The sequence below is a fragment of the Neomonachus schauinslandi genome, chromosome 4 (genome assembly GCF_002201575.2).
Source record: "Neomonachus schauinslandi chromosome 4, ASM220157v2, whole genome shotgun sequence".
Classification (NCBI taxonomy): domain Eukaryota; kingdom Metazoa; phylum Chordata; class Mammalia; order Carnivora; family Phocidae; genus Neomonachus; species Neomonachus schauinslandi.
Window position 1 is genome coordinate 152516952 of NC_058406.1, and position 20653 is coordinate 152537604.

Here is a 20653-nt window from a genome sequence, read left to right on the forward strand (position 1 = left end):
CAGATGAATGGATAAAGAAGATGTGGTATATATATACAATGGAATATCATGCAGCCATCAAAAGGAATGAGATCTTGCCATTTGCAACAACGTGGATGGAACTGGAGGGTATTATGTTGAGCGAAATAAGTCAAACAGAGAAAGACATGTATCATATGACCTCACTGATATGAGGAATTCTTAATCGCAGGAAACAAACTGAGAGTTGCTGGAGTGGGGGGTGGGGTGGGAGGGATGGGGTGACTGGGTGATAGACACTGGGGAGGGTATGTGCTCTGGTAAGCGCTGTGAATTGTGCAAGACTGTTGAATCTCAGATCTCTACCTCTGAAACAAATAATGCAATATATGTTAAGAAAAAAAAAAAGAAGAAGAAGAAGGTAGCGGGAGGGGAAGAATGAAGCGGGGGAAATCGGAGGGGTAGAGGAACCATGAGAGACGATGGCCTCTGAGAAACAAACTGAGGGTTCTAGAGGGGAGGGGGGTGGGAGGATGGGTTAGCCTGGTGATGGGTATTGAGGAGGGCACGTTCTGCATGGAGCACTGGGTGTTATGCACAAACAATGAATCATGGAACACTACATCTAAAACTAATGATGTAATGTATGGGGATTAACATAAGAATAAAAAAAATAAAAGGTCATAATGATGTGAAAAAAAAACTAATGATGTATTGTATGGTGATTAACATAACATAATAAAACAAAATAAAATTAAAAAAAAAAGAAAACATGAAAAAGACCAATATAGTCCCAGCCCCCATGAATCATGCATTCTATCTAAACATTAACAGCAAGAACAAAATATCTGGGCCACGAAAGTGTGGTTCATATTACATTATTTGTATATTCTGCATTATTGCAATTTTTATATTTTGTTAAATCATCAAATACACTCCTAAAAATTATGTTATTTTCTGGCCGAACTCTTTGATAGAAAGAGAGACGTAGATTAAGTGGATGGTCAGAGTTAGATTATGAATGAACTGCAAGAATGAAAGAGCAGACCTTGGAACTTTTGGTGATGTTTTCAATGGACTACCCAAGCATCTCACTACTTGTGTAATGAATGTTGTGAAAAGAGCACCGCACTTGAAATCAAGAGTACTTGGTGTCCCCTTTGCCATGGAACACAGCTGTGTGGTTTTGGGCAAATGACTTCAGACCTTTTGTCTCCTGTAAAAACAGGAATTTCAGCTCTGCTCAGCTCAAAAGATCTGTAACTCTCTGATCTATTTTTCCCATATAGTTGTTATTGACATTCCTCCGTGACTTGTGAAAGTTTAAATTTGTCAGAGACAACCGGCTATCTAGACAAAGAATTGTCAGTAAAGTCATGTGTTACTACTATTCATTTCGGCAGCAAGAACATGAGCAGCAAAGTGCATTTACTAATTAAGCAGGGCCTCTTTGTTTTTAGGCAAACAGGATTTGGGGCACTAGCCCAGTAGGATCACTGACTGTGAAAGCCTGTTTTAGCCACTGCTTCAGAGAGAACACTGAGCTTCAATTTCAGGATTTTAGCCCTGGCACAGGACGCCAGGACAGGCGTGTGTGGCCTTTGTAATTCTGCTCACCCACAGACCAATGGACTGAAAATCATGCATGAGTTTGCCTTAAATTTTTCTGCTGCGGAGCATGAATGGTTTCTGCCTCAGCAGCCCGGGGAACCCCTGGGGATATAGCCTTTGCAAGTCAGTCACCTTAAAAGCCACCAGGGGCCGGTTAGGGAGATTTCTTAGCTTGAAAATGTAAAGAGGAGTCAAGCAAAATGAAAAATATAAAAATGTTATTAAAACCCACGCAACAAATATGGATGCTTTAAGAATTTCAGGGTACTTTGTGGAGGGGAGCCCATCCAATTGCTTCTCACTAGGGAATCTTGCACATGAAACCCTTGACAGCACCAAATTGATGGCTCACTCCTTAAACCCTGGGTGAAGAATGATGACATGGGCAAATAAATATTAATGAAGCCATCTAGGGCATCAATATTTATAAAGGACTATTAATGTGTATAAGGCAGAGGGCAGGGGGGATAGAGGGCACCCTCTGCCTTTAGCTGCTACCTGGCTGCAAAGGAATTCTTAATGAAACTACCTCCCCAGATACCCATTCTCTCCCCACCCCCAGCCCTTCTAGACCTCATTATTTAGAGTCAACCTCTTGTTTTTACCAAAGGTACATTTTGGTTACCCATCGCTGAATATCTCCTCCTCCCATCTTCATGGCAAATATCTAATCCAGCATGACATCTCTCGTGCCCCTGTGGATTCCCGAGTGTTTTGGTATCTGTCATGGCTGCTCAGGAAATGCAAGCACTTTTTAATTTTAGCTTGAGTAAGACACAATGTGAAGGTGAGTCTGTTCTGTGCAAAGAAGCTGGCATCCTGGGGTTGTTAGGTAGATTAAATGTTATAAAGGTTGTTAGTAGGATTAAAAGAGCAAATGCACATGAAATTCTTAGTGCAGCCTTGGACGTATGGGAGGCATTGGTACACTTTACTAGCATATTCATAGGGCCCTGGCCGGAACCCGATGGCACACTCAAACCAAATAATCCCAGGAGGGTTTCATAAAGGGTCTACAGGTATTTACAAAGGTATAGGGCAGTGTGTAAGGGCTAAAGACAAGGGATATTGCAGTACTGTGGGGATAGTGAAGCTCTAGGGGAGGGAGTGGTTCCCAGAACCCAGAAAGGGCTGCAGGGAACCGCCTCCCCCACCCCCATGGGAGATGAGGTTTTCTTGAAGGAACACTGCCAGCCCACGTGATCTGAAGGGAGGGAGCCCCATACCCTGGGGAAGAGATGCTACTCCTTGTCTCTCCTTCTTCCTCCCTCCCTCAATTCCTGCCAGTACCTCCTTTCAGCTGAACCCAGCTCGAAGGGAACCTGTTTTTACAGTCCACGTGGGTCAGCCTTCCAGGGCTCAAGGTAGGGAGGACAGGCAAGCAGAAATTACCCAGGAGAGCTAACATTAGAATCTCACATGTCCCGACTAGCTGAGGAGACAACTAGTCAATCTAAGGTTGTTGGGTTGTTTTTTTTTTTACCTTGACATTCTTTTTTAATTTTAATTTTTTATTTAAATCCAATTACATCTGATCTACCGACTAGCCAACAAGACACAGCACGGGAAATGGAAATGTTCCCTGGCGGGTCACCTCAGTAAGTAAATAAGAAACCACATTTTGTTAGTACCTCTGTTATATGTAAATAGTGCTTCTAAACCAAATGAGAGTTTGAAAACAATTTGTTCTCTCCAAGCAGTGCTTTCTCTTTTATGTTATTTATTCAGCAAACACAGATAATAAAAAATTTACTCAGTGCTCTTCTGAATTTATCATAGTTCCTGATCCAGTTGAACCCCTTTGAATAAAAATTCTATTTTGGTACGTCTCAAAGATCCAATCACATAATTCTGGGATATTCAAATTTGGAATTTGTATTCGTTTGTGAGGGCCACCACAACAAAGTAGCGCAACTGAATGACTTAGAAATGTGCTGTCTCATGCTTCTGGAGCTAGCCGTCCAAGATCAACCTGTCTGCAGGGCCACGGTCCGTCTGAAGGCGCTAGCAAAGATTCTGTACTAGATCTCTTTCCTAGTCTCTGGTAGTTCCTTGACCAGTGGCAGCGTATTCCAGTCTTCACATGGTGTTCTCTCCGTGTGCATATCTGTCTCTGTGTCCAAATCTCCCCTTTTCATAAGGACACCAGTCGTATAAGGCCCACCTGAATGACCTCACTTTAGCTTGGTTACCTCTGTCAAGACCCTATGTCCAAATAAGGTCAAATTCTGAGGTATTGAGGGTTAGAACCCCAACATATCTTTTTGGGGGGGGCACAATTCAACTCCTAATAGAATTCTTTGGGTTAACGTTTCCTCTTCAGGGCAGACAATAAGAGCTGGCTGTGTGGGGTTATCTCTGTGTCCCACTTGCATCGAGCTGTGCAGGGGAATGATAGGTTGTAGCTGGGGATGGCTCCATGAAACAAGGGGCCCCAAGGGGAGATGACTCCCTGATACTAAGGAGCAAAGAATAAGAGCAAAATTAATATAAATCAGCCAGTTTAAAGGGAATCCGGGGTGGCCTGTGAGAACAAACCCCCCCATGGTATAGTGGCAGCACGACACAGAGCCCCTTGGGGAGTTGCAGACTGAGTGCCCCTCCTGGGTCCTCGTGGAAGCAGCCTGTTCCAGAGCAGCCATCAATGTCCCCCCTTCCCCTGCCACAGAGCACCCCCCTAAAGTTTCCGGGAGTCCACAACACATCTAGGCCAAGCCAGACCCTACTGGAAACAGTTTAGACCATCAACTCCAGAACAACTTGAATGTGGTTAGCCTGTTACTTCCTCACCAACCTCTTGCCCCTAAAATCCTTGGGCAGTGACAAAAGGCAACCTGTTTTCTCTCCCCCTCCCGGGGCCCCTCTTCGTCCTGTTCCTCCCTCACCCCCAGTATCTCCTACCCTTTCATGTATGCCTTCTCCCTTTCGTTAAGCACAAAAATGAATGTTAACATTTCCCAGGATTTTGTCCTTGGCCCATCCACTTTTCTTCCCTTGTCCAGTCCAAGGCTCACCTTCTTTGGTGTCCTGGTTGCAACCCCAGTCCACCTTCAATTTCTCTGTTCTCCTTGTCTGCGTCCGACAGAGCCCTGCATTTGCTCTAGTAAACCTCCTGCCACAGCGAATGTTTTCATTTCCTTCACTAAACCGTGTCTTGTCATTGTATTTCCTGGTGCCTCAGAATGATTGACATGTGATTGTCACTCAATAAATATTTGCTGAATTGTACAGGACAAAACGACTCCAAAATATTTATCTCACCAGCCCTCCCGAGCTTCAGACGCCTCCTTACATCTGCCATCTCGTCGTTCCTTAGGTGCCCACGTGTCCCAAACTGGACAACTCCCAGTCTGCTTTGCTACCCCTGGATGGCCCAACGGTCACCCTCACCGCCCACACCGGAAGCCTGAGAAGCCATCCTTTACTGCACTCTCCGTTTTCAGTCAGTCATGAGGCCCTAAACATTTCTCAGACATACCCCCTCTTCAGTCCGCCCCCCACTAGATACAGGCTCTAATAGGCGCTCAAAAATATTTGTTCGGTGAATGAATCCTGCTAACGCCCGAGTTCAGGGCGTGCACTGTCTACCTCAGTTATCTGTGCGGCTTCGCAAACCTACCCAAAACGTAGTGGCTTAAAACAACACTCATTTCTTTGACAGGTGGTTCTTGGGCTGGTCTGGCCTGGGCTCGCTTACGCGGTGGCAGTCGGGGGGTTGCTGGAATGGCTATCTGAGCAGGGTGCTCGGTTCCCCAGCTTGTCTCTCATCATCCAGTAGGCTTGCCCGACTTCTGTGCGGCACGGGGCTCTCTGAGCGCCCAGGGGGAGAACCTGAAGCTGCTTGGCCGCTTGAGGCCTGGGCTTGAAAGTCACGTTAGGTCACGCCTGCTGCATTCTACTGATAAAACCCTGTCACAAGGCTCGGTCCAGTTCAAGGGTGTGAAGGATAAAAACCTCTCCGCAGGAGGAGTGGCCGCGTCACGCGACAGAGGGGTGTGAACACAGGAAGACCTGGCTCATTGGAGGACGGTCACACCATCCCTCTCCGCTTCCCGGAGCAGCCTCCAGCCGCCTGAGCTTACGCACACTTCAAGTCTGCTTTCCACATAGCTTCCAGAACCATCTTCCCAGAGCACAGATCTGACCCCGCTGTCATTTTCCTTCATTTTCTGCCAACAGAGAGAAGCTGCCAACAAGATAACCGTTGAATACCACACAGTTAGCTGTAATTACAGCTCCATCTACCTTCCACTGACAGTATGTGGTGAGGAGCAGACAGTAATGCCTGGACACGTGTCCTCAGGGGCCGGCTCGGATGGGGCCCCCGCAGCGCTTTCTGCGCGGCACAGAGACACCCCCACTGGGTGCGGCCGCGGCAGCCTGTGGTTGCTTTTACGACTTGGCCAACTCCTCATTTCGACTGTGAACTGAAGTCCTACAAACTGGGGAGTGGCAAAGGGGAAAGCGGCACAGAAGGAAGGTTCCACACCAAGGGCAGGCCATTGGGAAAAGGCAGAAGCTGTGGGGAGAGGGGGTGGGGGGTGGAACCGGGACCCTCCCCCTCCTGCTTCAGGGCTCCGTCAGTCACTAAGACAGTCCGTGAATCTGGAATTAGGGAGAATGTATGCTTTCCTTATCTTTTTGTTCGTGTTTAATTTCAGTTTCTGGATTGTCAGTGTTGAAAGAGATGCAGGCATCTTAAACGCTTTTGCTAACAAGCTTCTGGGAGCCAAGTGGCCCTCATTAGCATCTTGGGGAAGCACTTCCCCAGCACCCACCAAATGCTCCTGTGCAGCGTTCCCCGGTTCTGTTCCCGCACAGGCTGTGTCCTCGAGCACCCGGCAGGAGATGATGGAGAATCCTGAGACGGAAGGAGTGCAGGGATGGCCTCAGTGCGGGAAATGCATCTCTGCGGATTCCGTTTGCCCAGTGCGTGGCTCGAAGCTGTGGGGTTAGGGCAGGTGGCAGATGGCTCATGTTTACAGGGAAAGGTTGTAGGAACAAGTGGGCAGAAGGGGGGTTCAGCTCAACATGCACCTCCTCCCACCTTTATTCGTGGGCCCCAGCACCAGGGAAACACTCGGAGGTTCTCATTGTTCTGAATGAAATAACAGAGGGCAGGGTGTTAGCAGCTTAAATGAAGAATTAGATGTGGATCTTGGACAATGGGGAAACCAGAAAAAGGATGTGCACTGGGGCCAATCGGGATGGGGCACCCAGAGCCAGGTGTCCCCTGTCTGAAGCCTGGGTGCTTCCCTACCTCACCTGGCAAGGTGAAGGGAGCTAGAATGCCCATGTGATGGCCACCATGACAGATAACCCTGGAGCTTCAGAAACCTGGGATCTTGGAAGACAAAGACACTAGAAGACAACAGACATCCAGCGTGGAAGGAATGGAACTGGGGTGGGGGGGAGGCAAATACATCTGCCAGCTAACTCTGCCTTTGCTCTGCTTGCAACTAGAACCCGAGATAGAATCTTTGCAAGTGGGGATGACAGCTCCCACCCACGGAACAAGGTTTTCTAATGTAACCAGGGTCTCTTGCTCTACCAGTTTGGGTACAATGACCTACCACTTCTAGAGTGGTCCCAAGGTCCAACACTGGAGGCCCCTCATGCCTCCATTAGCAGGAGGTCCACACCTTCCCTCATCAGGTCATCCTCCATGGTATCTAGAGCCCTGGGGGCTCCCCCAGTGTAAGAGATCAGTCCTATCCCTCCTACCTCATGGGAGAAACTGGAAGTCCGGTCATCCCATTAAAGGACCTCTCCTCTGCTGTGGCCCACTGCATGGCATAACTAGAAGACCAGCATCCCTGCAAGGTCTTGCTCACTTTAAGAAAAACCCCACATCTGTAGCAAACATCAAGCTTCATATGGCAGTGATTTGGGGGCAGGGCTCACTCTCCTCCAGGATTTTATTAGGATTTTTGTTAGGCTTTTATTTATTTATTTGACAGAGAGAGCACAAGCAGGGGGAGCAGGAGAGGGAGAAGCAGGCTCCCTGCCGAGCACGGAGCCCAACGCAGGGCTCAATCCCAGGACCCTGGGACCATGACCTGAACCAAAGGCAGATGCTTAACCACCTGAGCCACCCAGGTGCCCCTGCTTACTTCTTTTTAAGCAATCATGAGCTCAAACTCATGATCCCGAGATCAAGAGTCACATGCTCTTCCAACTGAGCCAGCCAGGGGCCCCTCCATAGCAGGCTTCTTAATCACACCTCTTTGACAGCCCCTTCCACCTAGTCTGGCTATTATTTCTCTAAATATCTCTTTCTCTGTCATTCAGGAGTCTCAGAACTTGTAAAGTGCCTGATATGTATTGTGGGTATTCACTGAATGAATGAATGAAAGAATGTTACTTTAGGAAATACCTAAAATCCCAGCTTATATTTATATAGGCTTGCAAGTGAGTCAAGGGGGAATATAGATAACAAAAGTAGGCTAAAATCTTCAAGTTATGTAGCGGGCATCAAAAGACGGTATTTCGTTCCCTTGCTTTGATCATTAGAAAAATATATATTCAAACATTTTTTAAAAGATAGATGGCTTTTTCACTCCTCTGCAGTTATTCATTCAAGTGGCTACTATGATTTTACATGAGGAACCTGAGGCTCAGGTTGGTTGAGTGACTTGACCAAGGTAACACAGCTAATAAGCAGAGGAGGTAGGCCCTATACTGAGACTGTCTGCCTTCAAGTCTCTTTCCACTAGGCCACACTGATTCCTTGGGACCCTTCACATAAAACCATTGATTGATTCATTTGCTAAGCTCCTAGCTTGGATTAGGCACTGTTTTAGGAATTAGGGATAGAAGGATTCAGAAAATCTATATTCTGGCAGCACAGAGAGGAGTGATCCCTCCTGCCTGGTGGGTCAAAGAAGGTTTACAGAGCAGTGGCATCTGAGCTAGGCCTGCCTCTCCTGACTAAGCCAATAAATCCCCCTTTTGACATAAACTAGCATGAGCAATGATAAGTAACTTGCAGCTAAAAGTTTCCTCAGACATGTTATTTGGATGTACCAGAATTTATTAACCAATCTAATACTGTTGGACATTTAGGTTGTTTCTAAAATTTCACTATTATTACTAAGATTATGATGAACCCTTTTTTTTTTTTTAATTTTATACTAAGTAATCTCTACACCCAACACGGGGCTCAAACTCACAACCCAGAGATCAAGAGTCACATTGTCCACTGACTGAGCCAGCCAGCCATCCCTAGGATGAACCTTTTTGCGTATACATGTTTGTGTCATGTCTCAAAGGGTCAGAGGATATGTCTTTGATCCCTGTTACCACATTGCCTTCCAGAAAGATTAATCAATTACTCTTTCATCATAATTGCAAAAGAATGCCAATTTCTCTCCAACAACCTACTTCCTAATTGCAAGGTCCTGCATTAGGATCAGGATAATATGCATAAAAATACTTTACAAATAGTTACTAAATTTTTATTCATTATCACAGAACTTTTCTCTTAAGAGGGGGAACTGTCATGTTTTGAGTGTTTCCTATGTGCCAGGCACTATACCAAAAACTTTACAGGCATCATGCTTTTTAAATTTCATAACAACTCTTTAAGAGACTAATTTTTTTAATTGAAGTGTAACTGACATATAAAATTCTGTTAGTTTCCTGTGTATAACACAGTGATTCAACTTTCGTAAACATTGCAAACTGATCACCACAATAAGTCTAGTTACCATCTGTCACCTTACAAAGTTAAAACAATATTACTGACTGTATGCTGCAAGGGACTCTTATTATCCTCATTTTGTAAGGGAGAAAACAGGCTCATAGAATTGAAGCAATTTATCCAAGGTCAAATGCAAAGCCAGCGCCGGAACCCAGGTCAGTCTGACTTCGGATTCTCACTCTTGCCGTTGCTTATGTAAGTGGCATATGGAAGTATGAAATAGTGGGGGTGTCAAACACACACATAGTTAACAATACTACCAGGCAAAGTTAGATAATAGGCAAGTTCATAGATGGATATGTAAGGCAAATGTGTGCCTTTGCTAGGATGACTCAGCCCCAGCTCTGACAGCAGGTGAAGGTGAAGAAATAGGTGGCCCGCAAGATACTGCTCCCCCAAGATATTTCCCTCCCCTTTCTTCCCCACCTCCAGGTGCACCCCAACTCATTGTGAGCATCCCTCCCTCACCAAAAACTGTGCTGCAAAGGGCCCAGAACGTCTTTCATCTCATCCTCATCAAAATTCCTTTGTTCATAAAAAAAACTTAAAAGGTGTTAAGTTTCCTACTTTTTCTTAGTAGTAGTTAATTATTACAGAATTATTACCCCCCCAGAGACTAGTTTTTTCGCCCCATCTACTTCTCTTGTATTTTTATTCAAGTCAAAAAGCCTCACTTCATTATAAAAGTAATTCATTTTTATGCTACTAAAAAAATGAAAATGTGAGTCAAATACACCAATTACATTTCTGTCCTTCTAGCACCTATCTGGAGACTTTGAAAACTGCTCGCAAGTCTTCAGAGACAACCAGCGGGCTTTCAGTCTCCTTCCGGACTGGCGCTCAGGTGCCCAAGTCCCAGCCTATGACTGTCAACATGGATCAGCCTTCTCAGGCTGCGGGCTGGGGTCTCAGCCACACCTGCTGCACTCCCATGTCACCCTTTTGGGACAAAGGGGGGTGAGCTGGCTGGCCGCTGCCAAGGTGACATGCAACTTTGCAGCTTCCTGGTAAAGAGATACAGGGGCTCTGCCAGTTCACTACATTTATGGCCTTAGGTCAGCTTCAAAAATCTCAGTTTCCGCATCTACAAAATGGTGATAAATTACATTCTCAGGGCCTTTGTGGGGATTAAATGAGATAATGTGTATTAAACTCTTTGCCCTGTACTTGGCACACACAGGTAGTGTTCAAAACGTAATCATATATGTGGCTTCACCCTGGGAACAAGAAGGGAAACGATGTCCTGTGTGACCCCTGTCTTGAACTCTCAAACAGCTCTGCCTCTCCATTTCCTTGGCTCTGGATTCCTCTGACCTCTGGGGAGAGGACAGCAATACCATCATTACAGACTTAAGCACTATCGCATAGCTTGCATATTTTCAGCTATTACCTTTGTTCCTGCTTATATCATGCATTTTCCCTTAGAGCAAATCCAGGGGCCTATCTTAGTCCTCATCTCCCTGGCCTCCTGCATGGTTACGTCATGAGGAACAGTTGGAGTTACAGGATTTAAGAAAAATAATGAAAAATAATGAAAATGATGGATTCATAGCCATTTGCACATAAAAAGCATCTGCTTTCATCAAAGCAGAAGGTGAAAGAACATTCCTAATCTACTTCAAATGATTTGACGTTACATTCTTATAACAAGAGTAGAGTTAATAAAGGATTGTGTATAATTCACTGATCATACTCTATTTTAAACCAGACATTCTCAGAGCATGCTCTGCGGAATGCCTGTTCTGAAGAATGTTAGCAACACAACATTAAAGAAAGTCCCTTGCTAGCAGAATATGAGAAAGGGTGGGCTAAGCAAAATTTCAATTGTAGGACTCTCAAAGCCTCCAAATGAAAGTGTACGCTGAATCTCCAAGGTGGGTTATGGTGTGCAATATTTCCCAAATTGGATTTTGAGCTCTGTGAGAAACATCTTACAGGACTTGCGTTCTTCTAAATCCACTTTGGAAAACAGATACAAACCCGAGGCAGATGAAACCACATTCGCTGATTGCTCTAAAAGTAGAAGTGCGGCTGAGAATGACACGCTTGAAGACAGCCGGAGAATCTGTCCTTCTGTTGCTAGACAACCAGAATTTAAGAGGAAAGGGAGGGTAATGGTTAGCCCTGGGCCAGCCAATCAGATTGGGGCAGCACATCTGGGGGACAAAGCGGCATCTATGTAAAGAGTTCTTTTGCCCTGGATGGTTGTCACGGAAGGGGAAAATAAAACATGCCCTAAAGAGAGCATATGCTACATAAACATGGCAGGGGAGAGGGGGGCAGGTGAGCATGGCGGAGGGGGAACATGGGATGTGTGGGGGCAGGCGGGGTACATTCCTCCCTTCAGCTTTTTGAAAATATGATAGCCCTGTGCAAAGAAACTAAGCTCATGCCATGGATTATTAAATAAAAGATCCAAGTATGTATTTCTGCAACAGTATATAAAAATGACAAATTTGGGGGGCGCCTGGGGGCACAGTTGGTTGAGGAGCCGACTCTTGGTTTCAGCTCAGGTCGTCATTTCAGGGTCATGAGATCGAGGCCCACGTCGGGCTCCGTGCTTAGCGCCAAGTCTGCTTGAGTTTCTCTCTCCCTCTCTCTCTGCCCCTCCCCCCGATGCGCACACGCTCTTCCTCAAATACATAAATAAATCAATGAATCCTTTTTAAAAAAAAAAAATGACAAATTTTTTAACCACATGGAAAACAAAAAAGAAGAAAACTAGGAGTGCTTCACTGATGGCTCATTTAGACTTATAACCACTATGTCTGAGTAACTTCTGCTCCTTTCCCGCCTCCTCTACGTATCAGTCATGCTATCCCTACTTGCGAGGCCTTACACAGGCCACTGACTTTCCCACCACCTCTGCCTCACCCCCCCGCCCCCCAGACAAGATACATGCTTTGGTTTCGGGCTATTTCACTTGCCTGTGGTGACAAACAAATCTGTTGGCTCACCTAACTGAAGAGCTGAAGGGGAGTCCGGATTGAGGCACAGCTTGAGCAGCGTGAGAGGGCCGCACACAGGGTCACGAGGACCCAGGTCTCTGCCACATCTTTAGGCCCCACTCCTCCATGTGCTGGCTTCACACTCGAGCTCCACAGCAGGGCAAGATGGCCGCAGCTGCCCCCAAGTCCAGCGGAGACAGTGGTCTCTTTTCCAGAAGTCCCAGCAATTGTCCCCACTGAATCGCATTGGCTCTGGTTGGGTCTAGTCGCCGAGCCAATATAAACATTCCTCTCTGCTCCTTGACTGACCTTGCCCTCCATCCAAAATTCTGTGAAGTTTTCACTTAGTGATTACTTCAGGGTCCCACTGCCTCTGTGTCTTGGTCAAGTTCCCTATATTTTAAAAAAGTTATAAACCATTATAACAAAATAATAAAAGCTATAAATGATACATGAATAGGGGGTGGATACTGGTGGTTCAGGATCATGAAGGCCTGGCCCTGGTGGTGCTGCCTGGACTGAGGGCACATGAGAGCAATTCTCCACTACAGTCCAGATGGCATTAGGGACCCTCTTCTCCGTCCACACCCTGAAGGAGAACAAGGGCTGTTGCCCTCCTCTACTCAAAGAGGGCACTGGGCTCCGCAGATCAAATCTGATGGAAACAGAGTAAACACAGGATCAAACTCGTGATGGGGTAGAAGCAGACTCTTTCTTCGTTTAGTACCTTTCTCTCCTTTTACCTGATCTTTAGAATATTCTAAGGGCTTCAGCTTTACTTTTCAACCATTCCCTGGTGGTTCATTGTAGGATTAACCAGGCTAACATGCATAATTCACTCGTGTGAATTTTGTGGCTAGGACTATGGTCTAGATTCCCTCATGTTTGGTTCTGGGTCAGCAATATCAGACTCCTGATACAGGATCAATAACCAGCAGTATCGGGATCCAGCCTTCGTGTGGCGGGGGAGCTGCTGTCTCCCCCTACCCCACCCTTCTCAGCTCACCAGCATCCCTCTCCTTCACCCCACCTCTAGCCACCTCTCCCCAGCCTTCCCTGTCTGCCACGTACCCCCCTAGGAGTGTAAAATAGGGTCTCACTTGGAGGTTCCCCAGCTATCGGTGACGCAGGCTATTGCGCTAACCCTGCAGCTCTTTCAGTTAAGGCCTTAGAGGGGTGGGCAGCCCAAGAGCCTCCCTCCCCCCTCCCTCCCATTTCCTCCTGCTGGCAGATGCCTGTGGAGAGACAGGCTGGGCTCCCCCACACCCACCTCTGTCCTGTTGCCTTAGCAACAAGACTGAGAAAGTTGGGTTTCTTGGTATCCAAGGTTACACTGTGCTCAGATGACTGTTACATGCTACATGTCCAAACGGGTCTACAGTTGGTTCAATGAGAGGTTCTAATTGCATACAGGTATATGCTGGTGACACAGCGAATCTGGATCCGACCACAAGATTCCCTTTCGTTTGCGTAACTAGAATTCAGAGTTGTAAGTAGGAACATTTGCAAAAGAAAAGTGGGTTCTTAAAGGCAGGGGTGAGAGCTGCAGGGAGAGTTGATAGAAAGAGAGGGTGAACGTTATTAGTTACTTTTTACTCAGGCATGTGCATTTACAAAAGTAGAAGAGGACTGTGCATCTTTGCACTTTACAGTTCATAGCCCTGGATGTTTTCTTTTTGGCTGGTCCCACAGACCACCTCCCCCAAGACAGCCAAAGGTCAACCTTGTAGTCAAGGGGCACATACAGCTCACCCCAGATACTTGGATCTGAGCAGAGGTAGCAGGCCCTCAAGTGCATGGTCCTTTGGTGCCTTGGCCCTGCTCTGCCTTGCCTGCTCTCTCCTGCCATTGAGGAAGCCCCCCGGGGCCTGGCTCTGCTCTGGCTGTTGTCTCCCAGCCCAGCTCGGCTGCCCAGGTGTGTCAGCTGAGCTCCTGCACGGGCTCCTCAGGCCCGCAGGCCCAGGGTGCCTGGCTCCTAGTGTGGCTCATGACAGACAGCCCTTGGTGGTTTTCTAGAATAGTTTCATCTCATGCAATCCCGAAAAAAATCCAAGGAGAAAGAAGGTACAGTATTATCGGGCCCATGTTGCAAGGGAGCAAACAGGGACTTTGAGCAACCCACCTGGTAGCTTGGAGCCTCCGCTGGACCTGGAGCTCAGTGTCCTGAGGCCCGGGGTCCTCCTCTCCCCATCTCTTAACCCCAAGACCTGGGAATGTGGTCCGGCAGGAAGCAAATTTGCCATCCAGTTTTGAAGAGATTTTGCATACCCTTTTACTTGGCATTCTTTCAGAGATGGGAAGAAATTAAAACAATCCCATCAGCTCTATTATTATAGTTCTCAATAAAAAGTTCATGGTCAAGGCACCTGGCTGGTTTAGTCAGGAGGCATGTGACTCTTTTTTTTTTTTTTTAAAGATTTTATTTATTTATTTGAGACAGAGAGAATGAGAGAGACAGAGAGCACATGAGAGGGGGGAGGGTCAGAGGGAGAAGCAGGCTCCCTGCCGAGCAGGGAGCCTGATGCAGGACTCGATTCTGGGACTCCAGGATCATGACCTGAGCCGAAGGCAGTCACTTAACCAACTGAGCCACCCAGGCGCCCAGGAGGCATGTGACTCTTGATCTCGGGGTTGTAAGTTCAAGCCCCACTTTGGGTGTAGAGATTACTTAAAGAAATAAAATCTTAAAACAAAACAAAAGAAAAGAAAAACCGTTCATGTTGGGCTCTGCGCTCAGCACGGAATCTGCATGGTATTTTTCCTTTCTCTCTCTCCTGAATCTCAACCCTCCCCACCCCCACCACGCTCTCTACTCTCTCTCTCTCTCTCAAATAAATAAATAAAATCTTAAAAAAAAAAATACAGGATATGCGGTCTCACCAATGGTTCTTGCTAACTTCTGAACTTGGTTTTATGAAAAAGAAAGCTCATCAAATTTAAATCTCATTCAGCTATACATTTAACCCATTGCCAACAGTGGAAAAAAATAAAATGACTTGGATCAGGATTATCCCAGCAAGCTGGGGACAGCTGTGCCTGCCTGATGATGCTGGGAGGTATGCAACCACACCTACTTATTGTTTTAAATTCACATTCTTTTTTCCTTTCAAGAAGATTAAAGTGATTTATAGACAACTTTTATTAATCTTTGTGAACATTGAAAGGAAGTTTAACAGAAATTGATCACTTACCAGGCTTCTTCTAAGAAACCCGGCTGAATTAATATTTAGGAGGAACTGTAGAATTCTCATCATTTACTACACCCTTTTTTAAAAAATTCAGATTAGGAAATTAATAAAGTCAACAGTTCAAATGTGGAAAAAAAAGTGGTCTTTGATTAATGTCGTGATCATTTTCCATTAAAGGCTTTTAAAGGAAACTTTATCGTCATTTTCAAGGGGTTTTTTTTGTTTTTGTTTTTCTGGTTTCCTTCCAAGGAAGTTTCAGAAGGATTTAATAAACATGTAGGTCAGGCAAATGTCTAGAATTTCTAAGAATGAGATTATAAATTCTTTGCCACCAGAACTCTCCTCTAACAAGAAAATCTGGTGACAGCAAAGTGCCAGGGACTTTATTTTATGACAAATAGAAATAGTGAAGTTTTAGTATTAATTTGACAAAGCTATGCTCCAGAAACATGGAAACACAGCAGCCAAATCATCTCTTATAGTTTTAAAATTAATAAAAACCTAACTGCAGTATAATTTTTTTTTAAAGATTTTATTTATTTATTTGAGAGAGAGAGCACATGAGAGTGGGGAGGGTCAAAGGGAGAAGCAGACTCCCCGCTGAGCAGGGAGCCCGATGTGGGACTCGATCCAGGGACTCCAGGATCATGACCTGAGCCGAAGGCAGTTGCTTAACCAACTGAGCCACCCAGGCGCCCTGCAGTATAATTTTATTACATTTTTATATCGCTTGTAAAATTATAATTAGACAAAGATGAAAACAGCCTTCTGTTATTTGAGTTCTTCCATGTTGTGCTGCTCTCGGGACAATTTATTCTTAAATATAACACTAAGCTATTTTGCAACATCAACAAAATTAAGCTCCCTGTGTGTCTTAATCGAGAGTATTACACAAGAAAACATTCTTCAGATTTAGTAAGTGTTTTATGGATTTAAAGGGAATGGAAATACATAGAGCCACACGATAGCTTTTCCAAAACAGGATTTGCATTCTCTCTGCAGGTGATGATAAAAAAAAAGCAACCAAAATGAAAACTCAGAACCAAATATATGAGGCTAAAGCTCTGTAGTACTTTGCACCATAAATACACATTTGTTCTTGTTTCATCTTAAAGACTGTAAATTACCCACCGCATCTAATGTCACTTGTGGCCACGTGTGTGTCCAGAGGCTTAAGTTTCTTCCCACTTTGGAGGTGGTCTGTGTGAAACTTACTGACGTGAATATCAGAAACTCACAAAGTGCCCATGGCCACTGTTTACAAGGATAGCTGAGCGTTCCCGCATCTGACTGGTGTTAACGGTTTCTGACTTTGAGCAGGTGAGACACACAGTATCTTCTGGAATCCAGGTCTGAGGTCATTAAACCACTCAGTGGAGAAACTACACGCCGGAGAGAACCCTGGTACAAGATGTATCCTGCTTGAATCAGATTTCCCAAACAGCCACCAGATTTGCCCAGATTTGACTCTATGACACACACAACCAAGAGTAGTTAAAATGGGTCACAAACACAGCTTGCATTACAGAAGTGACCAGATTTTGGGCACTGCACCAGGGCCTTTCTTTTCCCTTTTCTTCTCCTCCTGGAGCACTTTATCTTTGGCCAGGCTACACACCAGCACAATTGGACCTTTGTTCTGCTGCCCACCCACCAAAGTCAGTGGGGCTTCCTATTCTTGTATTTTTCCTCCATCTGCACAAAGCCAGCTCTCCTCCTACCGGCTAAATCAAGATTCATGCCGTGGGTAGCAGCTTTTGCTAATAGAACTTGAACTTGAAGGAGGAAAGCAAAAACAGGATTAAGTTGTCTTTGGGGGGGGCTAATTGCACTTAACCCTGGATGGAATGAACGTCTTTTTTTTTTAAATTTTTTTTAAGATTTTATTATTTATCTGAGAGAGAGAGGGATAGAGCACAAGCAGGGGGAGCAGCAGAGAGGGAGAAGCAGGCTCCCCGCGGAGCAGGGAGCCCGATGCGGGGCTCGATCCCAGGACCCTGGGATCATGACCTGAGCCGAAGGCAGATGCCCAACCGACTGAGCCACCCAGGCGCCCCTGGAATGAATGTCTTGACTGTCACTGCCCTCCTTCTCTTCCCGTCCCCACTCTCCTGCTCCCAGTGCTATGATGCTGGGCTCCTGACACTCTCCTAATGCCAGGTTCTTAGAGACTTTGCACAGCACACTTGTTCTCTCAACCTGAACTTCTGACTTCAGTCAGTTATTTGTTCATGAGTTCAACACATTTCCTGATCATTTACTAGGGGCCAGGCGTTGTACTGAGGGTGCAAACTTCCATCATACAACCAATCAATTATCAATATTTGTTGGACGACTCTTACACCTTCTACGTGCCAGTTACACAGCAGAGAACAAAGCTGCCTTCGTGGGGCTTATAATTTACAGGGAGGGTGGTGAAGACAAATGAACGAATTATATACCTCAATTATATACTATGTTAGATGAGTGCCTGAAGAAAAATAAGACTGGAAGAGAGATGGGGAGTGTTAGGAGGGCATCACAATTAAAACTGGGTGGTTGGGAAAAGGCTCACTGTAATGACAACAGCAAATGAAGGCCCGTGGGAGGTAAGGGAGCATGCCGTGTAGATGTCTGGGGTAGAGCCCTGGAGACAGAGGAATAGCCATGCAAAGGCCCTGAGGCACGAGAGTGGAAAGACTGGTGAGGAGTCAGCAATGTGGCTTGGACTGCGTTGGTGAGAGGAAGAGTAGCGGGAGATGAGATTAGGAAATACAGGGTAGAGGCAGATCATATAGGCCTTACAGGACTGAGGAGAACTTTCACTTCAACTCTGAGTGAAATGGGGAGCCATTTGAGGGTTTTAAGGCAGAGGAGTGACACGATCTGCTGTGGTAACCACCAACGGGATCGGGGTCGGGACTTGGGAGGCAGAGCAGGAAGAGCCACTGAGGCCCCTGCAGTAGGAGTGAGAGGCTGGTGTCGGGGGAAGGCGGGGGGTGGCCAGGCAGTGAGGAGCATTGCAAGTCTGGATGTATTTTGAAGATAGAACTGCCAGGATTTGCTACGGATCGGATATGGGATGTGGAAAAAAGAAAGGCGGTGTGGCTAAGGGTTTAGGCCTGAAATCGGGGATAATCAGAACGAGACACAATACCTGTCCTCCAAGAGCTCACAGTGTGACGAGGGCCCTTGTGCGAGGGGGGGCCCGAGGGCTGCGGGAAGTCCTGCAGGACAGCTCGCAGGAGCCTCGGGGCTCGTGGAAGGTGGCGCGAGCAGCGCTGGGGGCGAGGAGCCAGGCTTGGCCGGGGTTCCAGACTCAGAACCCAAGGAGGGGTTCCAGACTCAGAACCCAAGGAGGGGCATGGTGCCCCGGGAATGGTGGCTGGGCAGGGCAGGAGGTGGCCACCAGTGACAGTCCCTCCCGCCCCCTCCTCCCTGGACCGCGTACCATGGTTGGAAAAGCCAACCAGCTGTTTGTCCCTCTCCTCTGCAGCTGTGGCCAATGACATGTGAGCTTCTCTGGCGGGGAGTTTGCCACCGCTGGCTCTGCTCTCCGAAAGCAGGAAACTGTCCTGGCTGCTTCCGCCACTCTTGCTGCCCCTCGGGAGACAGACGTGGATGGCAGCAAGCTGCTTGCTCCTTTGAGGTGGTAAACCCACACGCTAAGTGAGGAGGATGACGTGGGAAGGTGGAAAGAGGAGTCTTGATGAGGCAGAACTGTTGCTTCCTCTCTGATGGCCTGCTTCTAGACCTCTCCTATGTGAAGTCACGAAATGTCTTTGCTTGCTGCAGCCTCCATTAATTGGATGTTCTGTAAGTGCCCAAAGCGTTCCTAAGGAATGGAGCCAGGGCCTTGCAGACCTTGAGAGTTGCTCTGACTCGCGGCTGGTGGGAAACCCGCTGAAGGGTTTATGCGGGAGTGATGTGATCTGATTTTTATCTTAGAAAAATCCCTCTGGTGGCAGCATGGAGCCGGACTGGAGATTGGAGGCAGGGAGGCCAGAATGCAAGAGAAGAATGGCCAGAGGGGTGGAGAGCGCTGTGTGCCGAAGGCTGGAAGACTCTTAACCTTGGGCACCTCTTCCATGACTTCTCAGAGTACTGTCTCTGCTTGTGGGAGAAGCAGGAGAGGGGCAAGAAGAAATTCTAATCCCTGCCCTTTCCTTCTGTAGAGGTTTCTATGCCACACACCAAATTACCACAGGTGTAGCGGCTTACAGCCACACGCTTATTATCTCAGGCCTCCGTGGGATCAGAAGCCCAGGTGTACACAGGCTGTCTGCTCACCACCTCACCAGGCTGAGGGCAAGACATCAGCTGCCCTGTGATCCCAGCTGGAGCCCAGGGGCCTCTTCTGAGCTCATTTAGTTCTGGGGGTTGTAGGACTGAGGTTTCTGCTTTCTTGTCAGCCATCAGCCAGGGAGGCTCTCAGCTCCTGGAGGCCTCCCCCAGCTCCTTGTCATGTGTCCCCATAAGCAGTTCTCAACATGGCAATTTGTTTCGCTCTTTGAGGCCAGCAGGACAAATCTTTCCTGCCGATCCGGCTAAGATGGAATTGTATGTAACACAAAGGAATCTCAGGCCTGATTGTCCCATCACATGCCCAAGTCCTGGTCATATAAGAGAAGGGGCCTAGACAGGGCACGTATACCAAGGGGTGGGAATCTTGGGGGCCACGTGGAATTCTGACCACTCTCCCCATTTTCCTCCTTCCGTCTCCTTTCCTCCTGCTGTCTGCACTTGGGTGGGACCTAATCTTCCTACCTCTAGAAAAATTTAAGTCCTATGCTGGAATAGGAAGCTCCTTGTCAAAAGGGAATTTGAAGTGAATCCAAGGAATTGGAGTAGAACCGAACATCCCTCATTGGCTAATATGAAGTCCACCAGATTTGTTTACTGAACTATAGTATTCATTGTGTCCCAGGTATTGCTGTTAAATGTTTTATATACATGATGTTATTTAATTCCCTCAACATCTGAGGGGAGCATGGTGCCCCCATTTGACAGAGGAGGAATTTGAGACTCAAAATAGACTCACTCAGGCTCACACGAGTAGCAAGCAGGGGAGGCAAGTCTTCTCAAAGGCCTGCTCTTCACCACTGTGCCATACGACCTCTGGCTACCACCTCACCAGTGTGTGCATGGTGGGCTGGGTGTGAGAAACAACAGAAGCACCACTCTGAATGACATTTCTCCATTGCGTTAAATAGAAAACTGCACCATCTTCCGAAGTTCTACACGTCTGGTGCCTCAGATGGGTCCCC